The sequence below is a fragment of the Peromyscus californicus genome, unplaced genomic scaffold, assembly GCF_007827085.1.
Source record: "Peromyscus californicus insignis strain IS unplaced genomic scaffold, ASM782708v3 Scaffold_20__1_contigs__length_68692818, whole genome shotgun sequence".
NCBI lineage: Eukaryota > Metazoa > Chordata > Mammalia > Rodentia > Cricetidae > Peromyscus > Peromyscus californicus.
The window spans coordinates 18,094,853-18,113,631 of NW_026294503.1; the positions used below are offsets into that span (position 1 = coordinate 18,094,853).

An 18,779-nucleotide genomic window follows, 5' to 3' on the forward strand; every position below is an offset into this window, starting at 1 on the left:
AGAAGAACTCCAAGAAAAGCTGTCTAGAGACACGTCTTAACTGCAAGTTAGCTCCAGTTGAGAACTACCAGGCCAATGACAATCTGCAGAACCTGCATATTTGGAGCACAGGAGCTTTGTTATATTATAAACACAGCGGTGCATGGCTGGCCCTGATACTCTCTCAGAGCATGCAAGAAAATGCCGCTACAGATAATGCCCCGTGCTATTGATACCCCAGCTCAGAGGAAATCATCTCTTACTAAGCAATAGCACTACAAGGCAATAGCTCACATGATGTTGAAAGTCAAACAGCTGAAGAGAAAAATCTTTGACCAGCTATAGCTAGGGAGGTTTTTTGTTTTTTGTTTTTTTAAATATTGCAAGAAAAAAAATTATAGAATTCAACTTTCTATCTCACAGGAAAATGACATCATTACCTATGACTCAGTTTAGCACAAATATGTTCTGGCAAAATAAGTTCCTCTCCCATAGCTCTTGTTTGAGCAAAATATGAAAAACAAGAGACAGTATGACAGGAGAAGAGAAGCGATAAACAGCAAGCTTCAATGAAAAGGCTGCTCTGGAGAAAAAAATGGCGGCAGACTAAAGGCTTGCCACAAAGTAGCAATAAATAAATCCATTAAAAAAGTAAACCTGGTCTATATACCTTAAAATATACAGAGAAGGTCTATAGAGCTGGACCCCCAAAGAAAAGAACTCTAAACCTGTAACAGGCTAGATGTAGCTCTTAGAGGAGTGTCTATTGGCTAAGAACTTTCACTAGATTCACAATAAGAAATGATCAGAAGCTTGTACCCAGCCCTCATCATCCCTGAGGATGTTTATATGTAATAAACCGAATATGTTTGCTATAGATGGAATAATGCATTTTATTAAATAAGTTATCTGAATGAAGATGTCATCTGAATGATGGTAAATAGATCTTGGACTAGACAGATAGATATACCTGGCTACTGTAGCTCAAAATCTAATACTCAAAAAGGCACAGGATATTCACAAAGAATGTCAAAATAGCCCAAATGCACATGAAAGATGTTCAGCTTCATTAGTCATCGTGGGGGAAGTTGATTCAAGCCACAATAATCTCAATGAAATACCATGTCATGTTGAGCACAGTGTGTAGGATGTAAAACACTGACCACAGCAAGAGTCAGCACGGATGCGGAGAAGCCAGAAATCTTGTTTTGTGATCTGAATCTTGTTTTGTGTCTGAATCGGAACAACCACTCGGGAAAGTGTTTTATAACACATACTAAAACTAAATGTATTCAAGAGTCCTGACCCAACCCCTGTTCCCTGGATCTATTCCCTTCATGTTCATCAAAAGACATACATGTACGGGGCATCCATAGTCACAACAACCCAAATGTCCATCAAATAGTCAAAAATACAAATAAACTGTTACAGTCATATTCAGTAATAAAACAAAATAAAGCCCACTGATCCATTGATCAACATAAGAAAAGAATCTGACAAATTGTTGAGTGAAAAACATTAAAAACACAAAAATGCAGCCGGGCGGTGGTGGCGCACGCCTTTAATCCCAGCACTCGGGAGGCAGAGCCAGGCGGATCTCTGTGAGTTCGAGGCCAGCCTGGGCTACCAAGTGAGTTCCAGGAAAAGGCACAAAGCTACACAGAGAAACCCTGTCTCGGAAAAAAAAAAAAAAACACACACAAAAATGTATAATATACAATTCTGCTATGTGAAGTTTAAAAACAGGTGAAGCCATGTGAAGCATATGAGTGCTAGGAATCAAACATGGGTCCTCTGGAAGAGAGCCAGTGCTCTTAACCACTGAGCTGTCTCTCAGCACTCATATGGTGGCTCACAACCACTCATATAACCAGTTCTAGGGAATCCACTACCCTCTTCTAGTCTCTGAAGGCACCAGGCACACACATAGTGAACAGACATACACAGAAGCAAAAATACCCATAGATATAAAATAAAAATGAATAAATCCTTTTTTAAAAAATTGGGTGAAACTAACCTAGAACTTGAAATGCTGGACATCCAGGTATGAGCTTGTGGGCTAATTACTAAGGGAAGCTCAAGGGAATCTGCTAGTGTTTTGTGTATCTTGATTTGGGTGTTGAGAATATGAATGGGTATGTAGGCTACCTATATATACATGTGTGCATATATAGGTAAAATTAATCAAGCTATACATTTAATTGTACTTGAAAGTTTTCCTGTGCTAGCCTTGCACCAAGGTCCCACAGCCACTTATAAAATTCTTGTGTCCCGCCTGGTCCTGCAACCGTTCAGACCCAAGCAAACACACAGAGGCTTATATTAATTAAAACTGCTCAGCCATTAGCTCAGGCTAACTATTGACTAGCTCTTACACTTAAACTCAGCCCATTTCTGTTCATCTATAGGTCAGCACATTTTTTTCATGGCTTTACCTGTGTGCCATTCATTACATGCTGCTCCCTGGACGCTGGCTGGCGTCTCTTGACTCAGCCTTCCTCTTCCCAGAATTCTCCTTGTCTGCTTATCCCGCCTATACTTCCTGCCTGGCTACTGGCCAATCAGCATTTTATTAAACCAGTGTACAAAAGCATTATCCCACAGCATTTAATAATATCTGTGTAAGTCTCAGAATGAAAGTCCCACTTCATTTCTTTATCCTTACCCCACTACACACACTCTCAATATGTATAAAGAATGGGGATGGGGCAGAATAAGATTTGTGTGCCTTAAAATGAAGTGTTGTCCTGTGAATTTCCTTGGTCTCAAAAAGCTTCATGTCCTGATCCCCAAGAAGTCTATAAAGTAACCGTGAATAAGGAGGGGAATAACTCCTGGTTGGTCTGTGACATGTAAAGAACAAGATCCAGAAAGAAGTATTTAATCCTCAGTGTTGACACAGAGAAGTGTTCAGGGGAGGTGATGGCATTGTAGCTGTGGTCCAAATGATGAGTAGAATTTAAGGAGGAAACAGCAGATAGACATCCCAAGCAGAGGACTCGGCTAAGGAGTGGAGGTAACAGTAGAAATTACTTTCTCCAAAGGGAAAGCTGATTGAGGAATGACAGGGACTGTGGCTCTCTGGGTCGATCTGAGGTGTGTGGAAAGGAACATGTGTTCGGTAGCATTCACAGTGGGCCTTGGACGCCCGTGGCAGTGTAGGTTGGATGTGGAGTATGCAGCTGAGAGGTGGCTTATGAAGAGAATATGAATTGAGACAGGGAATACATACAAACAAGCCTGGAAAAGGAAGGACCTGGTTTAGCTCCAACAAGTGAACTCAAACAGTAAAAGAGTTGTCTGCTCTCAAACGTGTATCATCTTCTTGCCACCCCATCCCGGGGCGGGGAGGGGGGTGGGGGAGTGGGGGTTGGGACAGGGGGAGATTTGCGCATCCCCAGGCCAGTCTTCTGAAAGCATCAATTGTGGCTCCAAAAGTGATACTTCCGTTTCATCACTATGCCTGTGGTTCTGAACCCAAAGAAATGATCCATCAAATACAAAATTCACTGCATAGGGTTGACATTGGACCAGGTGGAATAAAACCCAGTTCCAACATGTTCATTAATGATGTCTCTGTAAAAGAAAATAAATTAAGATGCTTTTTGTGATCCCGCCAACATGCTGCTCTGAAGCCAGGGGTTGTTTACATGGGGGAGAGTTTGTGACTGTAGTGCATTTGAGCAATTTCTCTCATTCAAAGTATGCTTTATTCTGAGTTGCAGCCCATCGCAATTAGCATGCTCTTTTAAGACACACTTCATTTTAAAAAATTCAAAGATAGCAATTTTCTAGCATTGACCAAGAATTCTTTCTTTTTGAGGGGAAAGACTGTTGGTTTCTAGCTTTAATCAAGCTCCAAAAATTATTTATTGATATTTTCAGTGGCAAAGTTATAAAAGTAATTTTTTATCTTTCATATCAACACAGTTTAAAACCTATAATTTTATTGTGGCTTATGTGATATTTGCTGTGGCTTCCATGCGAAATGTCTCCCCCAAAAGGCTTGTGTGTTTGAACACTCAGCCCTGAGCTGGTCGTACTGTTTGGGAGACAGTGAAACGTTTAGAAGATGGAGAAAGCAGATGATGGGGAGGAGTGGCAGGCCCTGAGATTGCATAATACATCATGGTTCTAACAAGCTCTCTGCTTCCTAGATGGTACCATGCCAGGGAGAGAGAGAGAGAGAGACAGAGAGAGAGAGAGAGAGAGAGAGAGAGACAGAGAGAGAGAGAGACAGAGAGAGAGAGAGACAGAGAGAGACAGACAGACAGACAGACAGACAGAGACAGAGAGAGGGACAGAGAGACAGAGAGAGACAGAGAGACAGAGACAGGGGGGGGGGAGTGGGGAGGGAGCCATCGGCAAGCTTCTGCTGTCGTATACAGAGTCACCCTAACTTTTCTGATATACTAATGCCTTCAAACTGTGAGCCGAAATAGACCTCCCCCCGCAATAAGTTGCTTGTATCAGGTGTGTTCATCTATGAGCCATAAACATTTGCATGTAGACTATGTTATTGAAGTCTGAGAGCTGAAGTGACCAACCCAAGCTAACTCAGCTCTCGGTAAGAGGGCCTCTGTTTTGACCCCTGTTTCCCCGGTGCCAGCCCAGCGTTCATGGCGTTCTGGCTCCGTCTGGGCAGCAGACAGAGGTGGTGGTGGCGAAGTCACCGAGATAGGGCTAAGGTTAACGCCTGAGACGGGATTAGTAGATTTGGAGATCATCTTTCATTTCTGCCCTTCTTTGGGCTTCCTCATCCCTCGCTTGCACATAGCTGGTTCTTCTCTGGAACTGTACAGAGTCACAGGCAAACACCATCCCAATGCCTGCACTCAGCCCTGAGGCAAACACCTCTCCTGTCCAAGGAGAGTGAAATGGAGCCAGAGACACATATTGGGACGATCATAAAAGGTCACCCTCTCATCTTCCCGCTTGCCTGAAATACTTCCCCTCTCCGATGAATAATGCTTCACACTCCTGAGCTGCTGCGTCGTCCTAAACCCAACCTCATTTTAGGACAAATTAGCCCATGGCTGTTGACTTGACCATCTTCCCTGCGAGACCGTCCAAAGCGCTTAAAAGTAAACACTGCTACTGCATTTCTGCTCTCCTGCCTCTTCTTTCTTTTCGATCAACACCCTCCAGTGAAAAAGCACAGCTATAGTTACCCACCATGCTCGAGCCCGAATGCCCTGAAATCCTAGCTTATACTCCCCTTAGAAAGCATATAATGCAAAGATCACCTAATGCAATGACCCGGAATCTCCAAGTCATCAAAGAAAACAAAAGATCGGGGTTATGAGGGATCTGAACAGGAGTGAGAGGCAGGAAGTAAGGGATGGGAGAAAAATCAGTTCTGCTCAGGTGAACCCAACCAGTATGCCCTCATTCAGCTCCTTCATATCTGGCCAAGTAACCTGCTCCCTCCAAGGGCACGAGCAGATGTCCACTTTATTACAATATTGATGGGAGGAAAGGGAATGTGAGGTTTAGTAGGGGAGTTATCGCTCAGGCTCCCAAACCCACAACTTCATGCATTTAACATGCCACTTCTCCCAAGTCTCTCTGGTTAGACCACACTATACATGTCTATCTATTCTAATGTTACCCAGCCTAGTCCTAGATAGCTTTCCTGCCTTTTAGAACTCTGTGGCAGAACCCAAGTATACATATTCAGCCAGGCGTACAACACGAACAGCAAAGAAGGCCCTCTCTATTAGCAACATCTACCTCTCTTGGAGACCCTAGAAGATTATAAATAGCATTCTTTCCTATAATAGACAGGCAAACAGACCATAGCCTAAGCAATCAGGAGGGGCCAATTTTTGAGAGTTTCTTATGCACCACCAACATGCCGGGGCTTAGCATGCATCTTGCATCTTGCAGCTCTTAAGATTCCTTACTTTAATAAGATGGACAGAGCAAAGAAAGACATTATTCGGGTTGCTATTCACTCACTCAAGTTTCCACCTCTCCCCCTCTATGAAATGTGAACTACGCCTACCAGGAGAAAGCAAGTAGCATGAATTTAAAGAAGGGTGTTGACGCGACAGAGACTGGGGATGTATCATTAGGTCTAGCCAATGGAGGCAGCCTCCAGAGGCTTCCAGAGAATTCAGGACAGGCTTGCAAATAGATGTGCAATGTTAAGCAAGAAAAAAAAATACATATGGGTGGGGAGCTGGACTGAAGAGAGATGGTATATCATTATTATTTTCTACATCAGTTTTTTGTGTTGTCATGAAATAAAAAAAAAATAAAATAAAAACTGTTGTTTAAGGACTTCTGCAATTTGCCTGTGACACACACCTCCCCATGGTGACACTTGGCATAGCCCAGGAAAGTCTGAGAAGGAATCATTGTGGTATTGGCAATTAAGAGGAGGCATTTTAAAGAGCTTATTATGCACAACAACAGGGACAGGGAGCTGGGAGACTCCACGGCCACAGAAGGAATGACCTAATTCACAAAAGGAGTTAGTGGATAGGAATAAGGCTGGTTCTCTGTGATCTGGGAGAGCAAGTTCAGCCTGGGGAAGGAAAGACTAGTTTATCAAGGAATAAATCAGAAGCCTGGACCATGACTGCTTTTTTCCAGGCACATCTTGGTGATGAGGAGGGTGTGTGTCCAGACCACAGGAATCTCCAAACTGCCTGCCACCACATCAGCTTTGAGTGGGACACCAAGCCCACAGCTGATGAGAGGCTCAGGCAACAGCATGCTTGAGTTTGTGCTTTGTGTCTCTCTGAGTGTGTGTGGTTTCTTTCATTTGTGTTTGTATTTGGCATTTTTTTTATTTGTTTGTTTGTGTGGACGGTCTTCTTTCATTTGTGTTTGTATTTGGCATTTTTTTTATTTGTTTGTTTGTGTGGACGGTCTCATTTGGAGGCTGGTGGTTACTGGCCTTCCCTCTGTGTGAAGTGACTGCCAGGAAACCTGGTGTCTGCAGCGTTCTGCTTCAGCCCCTCTGGCTAGCAGCCAGGCCTGAGGTGGCGGCTGGAGCTTCTGCTAGCCTGGCTCAAAAAGTACGTTCCAGTGGGCACTGGGGAGGCCAGCAACACGGGAGCACTTAGGGGCAAGAAGCAGGGCAGAAGACAACCAACCTGCTTGACAGTCCCCGGGGAGAAAGGCAAGTGTCTGTCATAGAGATGTCATTGAGGAAGCAAAACACACTGGGACTATAAAAAATATGCAGACGTGGGGAACACCACATTCTGCCTGGCAGTGAGCACCTCCTTCTGTACTCAAGTGATGCATATTTTTCACAGTAAGGATGGGCAGCAGAGTCTAAGGTCCTAGTGGACGTCTGTGAAAGGACAAAAGGAAGGGCTGGCATTGCATAGTCAGTTGGACATCTGTCCTTGTCACAGAGGTGTGTCCCACCTCAAAGCCTGAAATAGACTTGAACAGCCCACCTTTAGAGAAGATGGGCTATTTTTAAGAGGCTTGAGCTTTGAAGCTATTTTAAAGCCTAAGATATAATTTAGTAAGGAGGGTGTGAGGGGGGAAACTGACCTATGAGAAAGGAAAAGAGGTTAAAACACTTTATTAAAAAATAAAAATAAAGCTCTAGAATTAAATATTGTGACCCAAATATAGGTTGTGGGTCCTTCATCAATCACAGCTTTGTGTGGCTGCTTTGGCAAAAAGATTTCTGAGTTTTATTTTTGAATGGTATAATTTTCAGATGAAAACTTTTAAAAGAAGTCCAAATGATTTTTTAAAAATTGGAAACTGCTCCACACAACCACTACATACAATTAAGAGTATGTACACAGATAGTACTAGATAAACGTTTCTTTAAACTCTTCACGATTCCAGTACTCCATGCCTTCTTCCCTGCACCCTAGGAGTTTTCCTGCTCCCACAGCAAGGCCTGTCTGCCTACATCATAGATAACATCAGGCCAGTGCTTCAATTACCCAATCCCTGTTTTCAGAGACTTACCTCAGGTATAAAACGCTTGGGGAACTCAAACTTGGCAGGTAACATCCCAAACCAACTATGAATTCTCTAACAGGGTCTCAAAGGCAAACATCTTTTAACTGCTGGTTTCCTGATCCCAACATGCAAACATTACAGAAGATCAGACAGTGAAATTATCCATTGTAGCTCACAGACCCAGCAGCCCCTCAGCAACTGGATCCTGAGAAGATGCCCTGTAAACGGGACTTTTTCAATAGGACATTCTTCGCAGAAATCATTCAATTAGGAACAAGAATGGTCAAGGAAAAAGGGATGTTGTTGCTATGACAACAGATCAGAAAGAAGGTGAGAAATCCATCACTTCTTCTTTTTATACCTTCCCTAAAATCAAGGTGCGTTATTATATTCATGCTTTAGGCTATCTGGTTTTTGAGGACATAGACTTTGATATCAGTGTAATCAAAAGCAATAAGTTTTGTAAACTGTTTACTGCCTTTGTATTTGAGCATGTGTCCTGGGGACAAAATCCACTAGAAGAGAAAAGATAATGTCACCGGCTTCTTGGGGTCTGGTTGAGAACATGAAATATGAGGAGATAAATAATAACCATGTAGTAAATAGATTGACAGACTCCCAGGGCACAGGGAAGAGTAGAAATGGTCTTGGAAGCCAGGCTTGCTAAACCTGAGTGATAGACGGACTTTGGAGCCAAATGAGCTGAAAGTTAAACCCGAACTCACCCTGGACAATTCATTTAACCTCTGTAAGATGGGTTAAATATGACACCAGCCTCAGCAGATGCCTAAAGAACTTAGAGCCATGCTTGTATGTGGGAAGCACAAAATATTTGAACTGGTAAATTATTTTAAAATAGAAATTGCTTTGGAAGAGAATGAAATTAACAGACCAGAGATGAAAGGTGATGCTGCTGGGAAGGTCCTACATTGTCTCTTGTTGAGTCCTTGAGTATTTGGGACTTTTTGCTCAAGAGTCATCAATAATCTTAGAGCACTCACATTATATCTGAAGGACACCTAAGGAAAGGACTCCTATACACAGGCTTGCTCTCTTCCCTCTGGTTCGCTCCCACTAGCTATGCCTTGAGTGACTCAGAGTCATGTAGAATTCTAGTTTTCCACCATTCCACACACTTGTCCACAGTCAAGCAATACTCATTCGTTGACTAGCTATCCTGTACACAGCACTGGAAGATCTCTAGTGAAAGAATTTATTTCATATTCTGACTCCTAAAATGGGAAGTCATTGAGAGCTTTTTAAATTGTGTCATAAGGCTTACCCCCACAGACAGAAAAATTACCATTTCTCACACGCAACAAAGGAAGGATATAAAGATCAACCACAGTCCTGTGCTGGATTTTAGGCTCTTTAGCTTTCTCATAAAGCAAGTTAGACAATCAGTTAAACCAGAGTCATCACTAATTGTCTCAGTAGCTTAGCAAGACAGTTACTGCATCCCACACAGCTTGGGTCCTAGATCCCTCACTAGGAACAGCAAAGAAACCCATCTGTATACACACAGATACATGTACAGAAGAGCTGGGATCTTATCAGGTGTCGCTGTGATGGAGCAGCCCCTACTACCACCTCAAACAGGAACCTCAGTGTGTTTATTGTGTAGAGCACAGGAGGAGGGACTCGCTGGTCTGGGTCGGAGGTGTCTGTGGGCAAGTAGTCTCAGGCCATAAACATCCAGAAGGAGGAGGAAGCTGCAGTTGCTAGTTTTTGTACACACTGATAAATCATCTGTAAACACTTGTACTTGGACACAGGAAGGCTTCACCTTTCAGAGACTGATGCATGTGGGTAATAATGGCTTTGCCAGTTTCCCATGGGCCCAAGACCTTGGAGTCCTTGGCATGTCTGTACCCGTGTTAGCAATACACATTCACGAAAGATTTCACTCACTGGACTCCCTCTGCTCCCTACAGACAGTGAGCATGCGCTTCCTTGTGTTCCTTCTCTTTTTCATGATTTCTTTTTGTCTTTTCTTTTACTATCACCCACCATCCCTTAGGGAGAAACAAGTAATATTTAGTATTAAAAGAGGAATTTTAAACAACTTTGTCCAAAGTGTCTCTTGTACAAACCCCTGGCTCCTTGTAGTTTATAGAATGTGTTTGCAGGAACCTTTGAGAACCATGTGTATTTTTACATTTTGTACGTTTTCCTTTTAAACATTATAATAAAATTAAAATACGCATATTTTGCATAAATTAGGTGGTCATAAATTAGGTGAAATAAGCTCTTCCATCAAACTCATGTTGACACTGAAAATGTTTTCATGATAGGTATTTTTGGTGACAAATGAACGTCACAGAGACTAAACTTAAATTCTCTATTCCTGCTGCTTTTCCACCATGCTGGACCTTCATCCTTCTGGAACTGTATGTAAATCCAAATAAAACCTTTCTTCTATAAGTTGCCTTGGATACTGTGTTTTATCTCTGCAATAGATAATCAGCTGATAAAGTGCTGTTATGGTTGAGAAATTTTTACTTTTTTCTTTGTAAAAGCACTGAAGTTCATACCAGTTGCAGAGAGGAAAGTGATGGTTCTGACAGAGCCCATGTCCTTTCTAGCCTGACACCAATCAACATCTGGAACCCTAAGCAGGGAGCAGAACATGCGAATTGGAAGTAGGGGGAGGCCTTTTGCTCTCAAAGCCTGCCCCTAGTGGCATACTTCCTTCAGGAAGACCACACCTCCTAAGCCTCCCCAAACAGTTCCATCAACTGGGGACCAAGTGTTCAAATATTCCAGACCAATGAGGGACATTTCTCATTCAGATCACTACAATTACTAAATGATATGTCAGCTTGTGCTACAAGAATTGAATACCTTGGGTCCTAGAAAAAGTGAACAACCTGATTTTTACTAATTTCTTAGAGTGCAATATGGAGGGGAGGGAGTGGATTGTATCCATGCACAGAAGTTAAATTTCTAAATTTAGGGAAACACAATTTGAAAACTCCCACCCAGATTTCTTAATGGTGCCTTCCTTTGCTTTACTATCTGGAAAGAGTTTTTCACAGACCACACGACCTCTAGTCCTTCATCCATCTGCAAAACACCACAAATACAAGAAGTAGGATTCTCCAGAACCACTACCACCACCTTTCTAACCACCTCAGCCAGACCTTCCTCTGCTCTGCCTCTAAGCCTCAAAGATCTTGCCTCAGCCATACCATGATGGCCAGCAGCACTTTACCAAATACCTGGGCTCTCTGCAAGACTGTGGGCCTTTTGAGGACAAAGCCAATGTTTTGTTTTACCAGGTGTTCCTCACACAGCACTAGATCATGCCTCATTTTCATGTGTGACATAGATTGAATCAACTGCAGTGGTCAAAAAAACAACAGAGAGGGGGGTTGAGATTTCCAAGCTCTAGGCTCTCCAAAGAGCCTTTCTTTTCTCTCTTTTTTAACGCTATTAAAAATTGTTCTTTGGCAATTTCATGTGAGTACATTCTGATTACCATCATCCTCCACACTCTCGGAAACCCCTCCAACTCCTTTTACCCCTCCTTCTCCCTACAAGTCTCTTTCCACACTTTTGGGTTTTTGTTTTGTTTTTGAGTCTCTGAGTTTAACCAGGGCCATCTGTGTGACTATGCATTTGGAACTAGCTATTGGAGCCTGGTAGGCTCATCAGTGGGTATGTAACTGAAGACAGTGTCATCTCTTCCCCAAGAATCTATCGGTAGCTAGTAGTTCAGAAGTAAGGGATAGGGCACTGTGAGCCCCTCCTCAGTCTGTGATTGACTGGTGATTGGCCCAATGGTATGCAGACTCACTGAAGGTAGTTGCAGATGGTGTGAGATCACGGTTGCACTGGTTGTGCCATGCCCAGAAGATAGCATTCTTCCGTATGTTTCGGCTCTCATGTTCTTTCTTCTCTCTCTTCTGAGATATTGCCTGCGCCTTTGAGGAGTTAGTACAAATGTTCTATTTAGGGCCATCACTTATTCTCAGCACCTTGAGCAGCCATACTTTTCTGCATTCACCCCTGTTCACTGTAAAAGGAAGCATCTCGGATTAAGGATAAGAGTAGCATTTGTGTATGAATATAAACGTAACTAGTTAGAAGGCAGCTTGACCCCAGGAAAACTTAAGCTAAACAACAGTAGTAAGTTTCACTGAGTTTTGACAATGTTTACAAGTCATGGATTCCCTCTGGTGGCACAAAATTTATATCTAATTGGAGAGTGGTTGGTTAGCTCCATAATATTCATACCACTGTGGCACCAGTGGCAAGTTGGTATTGTAGTTAGTAGGTTCATACCTGGGTAAGACCATTGATATCTCTTCTCTCCCACCAGCCTTCATATTACCTTTCAGTACTAAGAAAGCTAGCCATCAGGAATAAAACTTCCAATTCAGTTCCAGTGTGATTTCTCTGTACTGTGCAATCAAGGTATCAGCAATATTGTCTTATCAGCTAGCTCTGGTGGACAATCCAAAGGAATGGCAAGTGTGTATATTGTTTGGGGGGGGGGCTTCTGGGGCCTCCCTAGCTAATAGCTCATAAGAACATATCCCACACCTGACACTGAGGAGAGCCTTAACATTTCTTTCGTGATATACTCTGCCCACTATATATAACTAGTTAGGATTTAGAGAAGGGGAGAAGTTCTCCTTTAAAGTAATCCTTCCCTTCCAGCACCATTTGTTCATTCAGCAAGGTCTGATCAAGTGTCTCCTGCAGGTAAGGCACAACATTGGGAGTTTTGGGTAAAAACATGGACGAGCCAAAACTCATCCCTGCCTCACACAACTAACAATACGCCAAAGTTTCTAGAACAATGTTCAGAAAAGAAAAAAATAACATGAAACAAAGTAGATAGAGGTTATACCATAGATTTAGACTGAGTAGTAGAGAAGAGAAAATGTATCTAAAGTAAAAGGCCAGGAAAGAATATTTGGAAGAAGGCTTGATTGGAAGATTCTGAAAAAAGCTATAGTTTCTAAATTCTCCTCAAAAATAAAAATCTATTTCCTAGCTATTTTAATAAATAAAATTACCCTTACTAAATTACTCAATTTCATGTTATCATAACAAAACACTGTAGACTGGTTAGCTTATAAGCAATAGAAGTTCATCCAGTTCATGGTTCTGGCAGCTGAGAAGGCAAGTATCCAGGTTTAGGCCTCTGATGAGGGCCGCTGGCTGTGTTATAACATGGCATACGTCATCACATAGCAAGGTCACACAAGAACAGGCAAAGACTGATCTCTATTTTTATTCTCCTCCTCCTCCTTCTAAAGATACTGACTATGGTAGTCCCACCCTCATGACCTCATTGAGTCCTAGTTACCTCCAAGGATAACACCTCCAAATACCAGAAGCCAATGGAATTGAAAATTAATTCCATGAAGTTATAGGGGACATGCCCAAACCACAACACTTATTTTGAAAACACTTTAACCAGACTTTTGCCCTGTTTTCTTCCCATGTCCTATAGGTCTGTATTCAAGTCTTGCATTGCATTTTCAATTTTGATAGTTCTTTGACAGAACTGATCTTTGTGTTAAGAACCTATAAAGACACTGTCAACATTGAAACTGACACATCGTTTTGTATTGCTGTTACTGATTATATTAACACAATCAGAGCACACAGCCAGAATGAGCTATACCTAGAAACAATGTCCAGGAAAACAAAAAGGGTCTTTTCATCATATTCAAGGAAAAAAAAAAACAAGCAAAAAGAAGTAATGGCAATTTAATGCTGCTAAATAGGAGGGACAGTAATAAAGGATTGGAAAGATGAAGCTCTGTGGTTCTGGCTTTCTACATTTTCCATTAAAAAATTCTCTAGCGAAGAAGGACAAAAACAAAGAGATTCTTAGCAAAGTGGTAACTCAAGTCTCTGTGTCCCAGTGAATACCATGGGGAACCACAAGAACCCAAAGTGAGGGACAACAAAAGGTCTCAAGAGCACACACATCTAGTATCAACTTTGGAAGGTTTCTGGGGGAAAGTAAGAGTGAGCCCCAAACACGGTCAACTGGATAACTGTTGTGATTTTAGATTATCCATCGGAGTGCTGAACTCAAGCCAAAGTCACGTCACCTGCCCCAGTTTATACTCAGTGGGTGTCTGCTGTGTCTCAAGAGGTAAACTGAGCAGGAAAAATGGAGTGAGTGTGAATCTTCTAGACAGTAACAGAATAAGGGATGAAGCCAGGCTGACGAGTGTTGCCCTGTAAAATACCGTGGAAGAAATGAAATCATGAAATACTGATCTGTCTCTTGGGCATGATCAGGAAATTGGCAATCCTCTACTTTAATAGGGGTACAGTCAAATTCAGCATCAGTTCAGAACCAGCCCCTTTTCGGGAGAAGGATTAGGATCCAGGAGAAAGTGAAGCTAAAGGGATGTCTACCACCTAAAGAGGTTGAGAACTCAGGGCACAGAAGGAAACACTCTTTGCCTGAGCTTACAAAATTGGTGAAGAAGTCACAAAAATGCTAATAGAGTTAACATATTCGTTATACTTCTTCCAGATGCCTCTAATGGATCTTCCACCATTTCTCTTGCTGATAGAAGCTGGCTCCACATTCACTGTGGTTCATTTCAAGACTCCAGTACTAAGCAAAGATTCCACTACTCATTTTGCATGGTGTGTTAAGACCATGGGCTGAGCTACTACTGCAAGAACAGTCTTGCTCCTTTTGGGAAATCGTGGCTGTCCCTCCCTTTCTGGTCCTGGAAGAGCAGAACCCCAGTTCTGCTTAATAGCTTTAGGAGGGATTGATCTGTCGGATTTAATACCACGTCTGCTGCATTTTTTCAATACCAGTACTTTTAAGTGGACACAGTGAGAAGGTGCTAGCATCTAGCTTTACCTATGGGATTAGAATTAACAAGTCTTTCCAGTGTGAGAGCTTTAAAACTTTCAGTCGGATACAAAGCCATCACAAAGGGACTAAGGACTGGTTTTCAGTGGGTATTGAACATGATGGACCCAAGAAAGTAGACATTATTATCAGTGAGTCGTATGCAAGAAAAGGGTGGGACTTTTATTGAGGTTTAGTAGAAGGAGTCAGGAGTTGTCGAAATAGAGCTAATGAATTGAGCCTGTGGGTAAAGGCACAAACCATTCAGTCCCACAATCTCAGCTTGAGCCCCAGGATTCATGTTAGAAAGAGGAAACAGACTCCCACTAGTTGTCTCCTGACTTCCATATGTGTACTGTGACATGCATGTACCCACACTGATACACACACACACACACACACACACACACACACACTAAATAAATAAATAAATAAATAATGTGATATAAAAGAAAGAGTTGTAAAACACACCTACAGTATCAGAAACTAGAACCAATGTGACATGCATGTACCCACATTGATACACACACACACACAAATAACAGATGTTACCTTTGGCATGGTAACATCCTCTGTAAAAAATACATCATAAGGAAATATTTGAAAATATGTTCAAAAAAAATAGTACTAAAAATATTTAGAAACATAAAAATACTTAAAAGACTGTTGATGAATGGTAAGTTCGATAAACTGTGGCATATATGTGCAACAGAATACTGCACAGTTGACAAAAATAGGCAATAAGAATGTATTTACTAAAATAAAAGAACACATTATAAAATTGGTGTTAGATGACATTACATTTGGAGTAGACTCACCCACCCATACACACACACACACACACACACACACACACACCGAGATAATAAAGAAAATATTCTTGACAGAATTATACTGAAACATTCACTGTCACACATTGTTACCTTTGGGATGGAATAAAACATGACTTCTCAGCCGGGCGGTGGTGGCGCACGCCTTTAATCCCAGCACTCGGGAGGCAGAGGCAGGCAGATCTCTGTGAGTTTGAGGCCAGCCTGGTCTACAAAGTGAGTTCCAGGAAAGGTGCAAAGCTACACAGAGAAACCCTGTCTTGAAAAAAAACCAAAAAAAAAAAAAAAAAAAAAAAAGACTTCTCTCTTTATCTCTTTATATATCTTTTCTAAAATTCTTCCATGAGTAAAATTCTATCTTACAAAAGTAGTTTAAGAGACCTAAGTGCACATTATATATGTGTATTCATTATTGTGTTTTATAATTCCTTATCAAATGTCCCTTGTTTACTGGGCCTTGCAATACACGAAAGTTCTCTATAAAAATTCATATTAACTAACTGATTGTTTTCCTAGTCACATTGACCAAAAGAAGCCCCACCCAAGGATGAACCAACCAAAAGGTGGAGAATCTTATTTAAAGTCACATAATGAATCCAAAACCATAGCTAGGACTTGTAACCTCAGACTCTCGGTGCTGAACCCAAAGAAAACAGAAGGTGGCCTCACATTGGTTCTAGTTTCTGTTGACTGTCTACTGGCTTTGAACTGTCCCTCGGTGTGGCAATTTGGAGAAAACATTGGCCTCAATCTCTGGCAGCTACCTCCACCAAGAACTTCAGCCTGTTTTCCTACTGTGACATTTGGAGCTGGTGTAGAAGATGGTGGTGCCTCCTGAGAGCTAGGCCCCAAGACACTTTACAACCGTCACTCATTTGGAACTTTGACCACTCCATGTATCGGGACTGCCTGACTGGAGAACAAGCAGAGCCATCCCATCATGAGACGGGACTGACCCCACCTACCCCACCTAGCTGGGGTCATTGTAGCCCAGGTTGTATCAGCAAAGCCACCTAAGAGAGTCCAGATCTAAATGTCAACCCACAGACCCCTGAGAGAAATAAATGCTTTCTGTTGTAAGTCGCAGTTTCATGGTGCTTTCACAGGCAGCAGAAGGTGTCAGATACAGGCCTGGGGCAAGGCGAGGCCTCTTTATTGCTCAAATGAGGAAACCAAAGCAGTGAAGATCCCCATTCAGAGTCCAGCAGTAAAGCCACCAAACGAGAAACTAAACCAGCTTCTCCTGACCACCCCACCAGTGTTCTAGTCTTAAAATGGTTCAGGGAAATTAAAAAGAAAGAAAGAGAGAAAGGAAGGAAGGAAGGAAGGAAGGAAGGAAGGAAGGAAGGAAGGAAGGAAGGAAGGAAGGAAAAAGAAAGAAGAAAGAAGAAAAGAAAAAAATAGTTCAGGGAAAAAAATGGTAAATACAGTTCACACACATATACACACATATATATACACATACACAAACAGAGAGAGAGAGAGAGAGAGAGAGAGATGGAGAACATGAATCAAAGGCTTCAGATCACCATGGGCCCCATGGGTCCCGCCAACTCAATAGCCTGGCCGCAGAAGAAAGGCAAAAACCACCTAAACAAAAAACCCCATTCTGCCCACCTTGGTCCTGCTCCAGTCCCAGGCAGTGCCAGGACTTCCACAGCTTGAAGACCACCCGGAAGTAAGGCCCTCAGAGACCTCAGAACTCCGTTCTCTGGCCTCTCCTTCTTCTCTTTTCTCGTCCCTCTCAGCTTCTACCTTGCTCCCTTCTCTTCCTGGGCCCCCTCTTCCCTCCCGGTCCCCTCTCCCCACTCCTCCTTCCTTCCCCACTTTTTTTCCATCTGTTTCTCTGTGTGCCAACCAGAGACCCCTGACCCTCCTCCCTTCCCGATTCCTAGCTCATTGCCTGGCTTCACCCACCTCTTCTGTCCCTCAGAGGGTCAGACAGAAAGAACAGCTAATCAAAAGGGAGACCTAAAGGAGCCTCGGGATTGCCCCAACAACTCCTCATAATGGACTGGACTTCAAAGTGCTTGGTCCCAAACATTAGCCATTTAATCCTCACAGCCGCCCCTCGTGTTAATTAGGCCTCATTATTCATGAGTTACACACCAGGAAAACAATGCCAGACGGAGTACCAGCTGTACTCCAGGTTCTGAAGCCGAGGAGGGCCCAGGCCCCTTGGCACCAAAGCCACACACTCCCCCTGGTGTCCACCCAGAGGCCCGGCTGAGCCAAGGGGCGGCTCAAGCTTTTCCTTTTTTTTTTTTCCACTTACCACAGGTGTGTTCTACCGCAGCCTAAATAGCAGCTACTATTTATTCTCTGGGATTTTCTAAAAATGGGCCTTTGCAAAGCTTCGAGCCAAAGGCATTCCCAGCATCACTCTTTATTAAATCAAGCCACAGAAATGTATTGAAAATCACGAGCGTTTTGAAACATACTGAGTCCTTTATGGCTGAAATAATCTAATAGACAAGCTGTTGTTAATTTACAACCTTAATTTTCAGACACACTTCTCGAGTCAAAAGGACTTCCTGCCCCGTAATTCCTGTAGGGACACAGGTGGCCTAGCACTAAGTACACATCTACTGTACATTAAAATGTATTTCTTACTTAGCTTCAACGTTTCTGAAATCTCAAGTTTATGTCTAGACTATTTTAATCAGCAAAATGTCATAATAAACCATATGTTGGTCTTGATCGGTTACATACACCAGCCCTACTCATAAAGTATCAAAAGCTGGTCTTAGAAAGAGGTCTGTATTTGTTTTAACAAGAAAATGGTACTTTCAGTCTATCATATCAGACATGTTGGCAAGCAGAAAGGGGCCATACGTAACCGGTAGAAAAATGGGGTTTCTTCCTCTTTGCACTTCATGCACCGCTCCCTCAATATCAATTTCAAACTTCAGAGTTTGGAAACATCAAACTTAAATTGGCCTCCCTAGGCCCTTGACCACTATCCACAAAGCATTCCGACCTCCACAGGCCCTGTAGAAGGAGCGGACACGTTTATGCCTTCTATTCAATTTTTCTGTTGATTCCCACCTAAGTGAACCTGCATCTCTCAGTCCCACAAAGAATGACCAAGTCTCCCCCACATAAGGTCAGGGAAGATTAAACGCATTGCTGACTGGACTGGAGAGATGGCTCAGTGGTTAAGAGCATTGGCTGCTCCTCCA

The 18,779-nt window shown here is 42.5% G+C and overlaps 1 long non-coding RNA gene across 5 annotated transcripts in view; it reads right to left on the reverse strand.

Annotated features, from left to right (window-relative positions):
- LOC128116497 (uncharacterized) overlaps positions 1-17,357 on the reverse strand; it is a 53,420-nt gene extending 36,063 nt beyond the window's left edge. For all 5 annotated transcript variants that reach the window (XR_008220481.1, XR_008220483.1, XR_008220484.1 and 2 more), the window contains exon 1: positions 17,215-17,357. This is a non-coding gene — a long non-coding RNA (uncharacterized LOC128116497). The remainder of the gene's footprint in view (positions 1-17,214) is intronic.
- Positions 17,358-18,779: the final 1,422 nt, after the last annotated feature.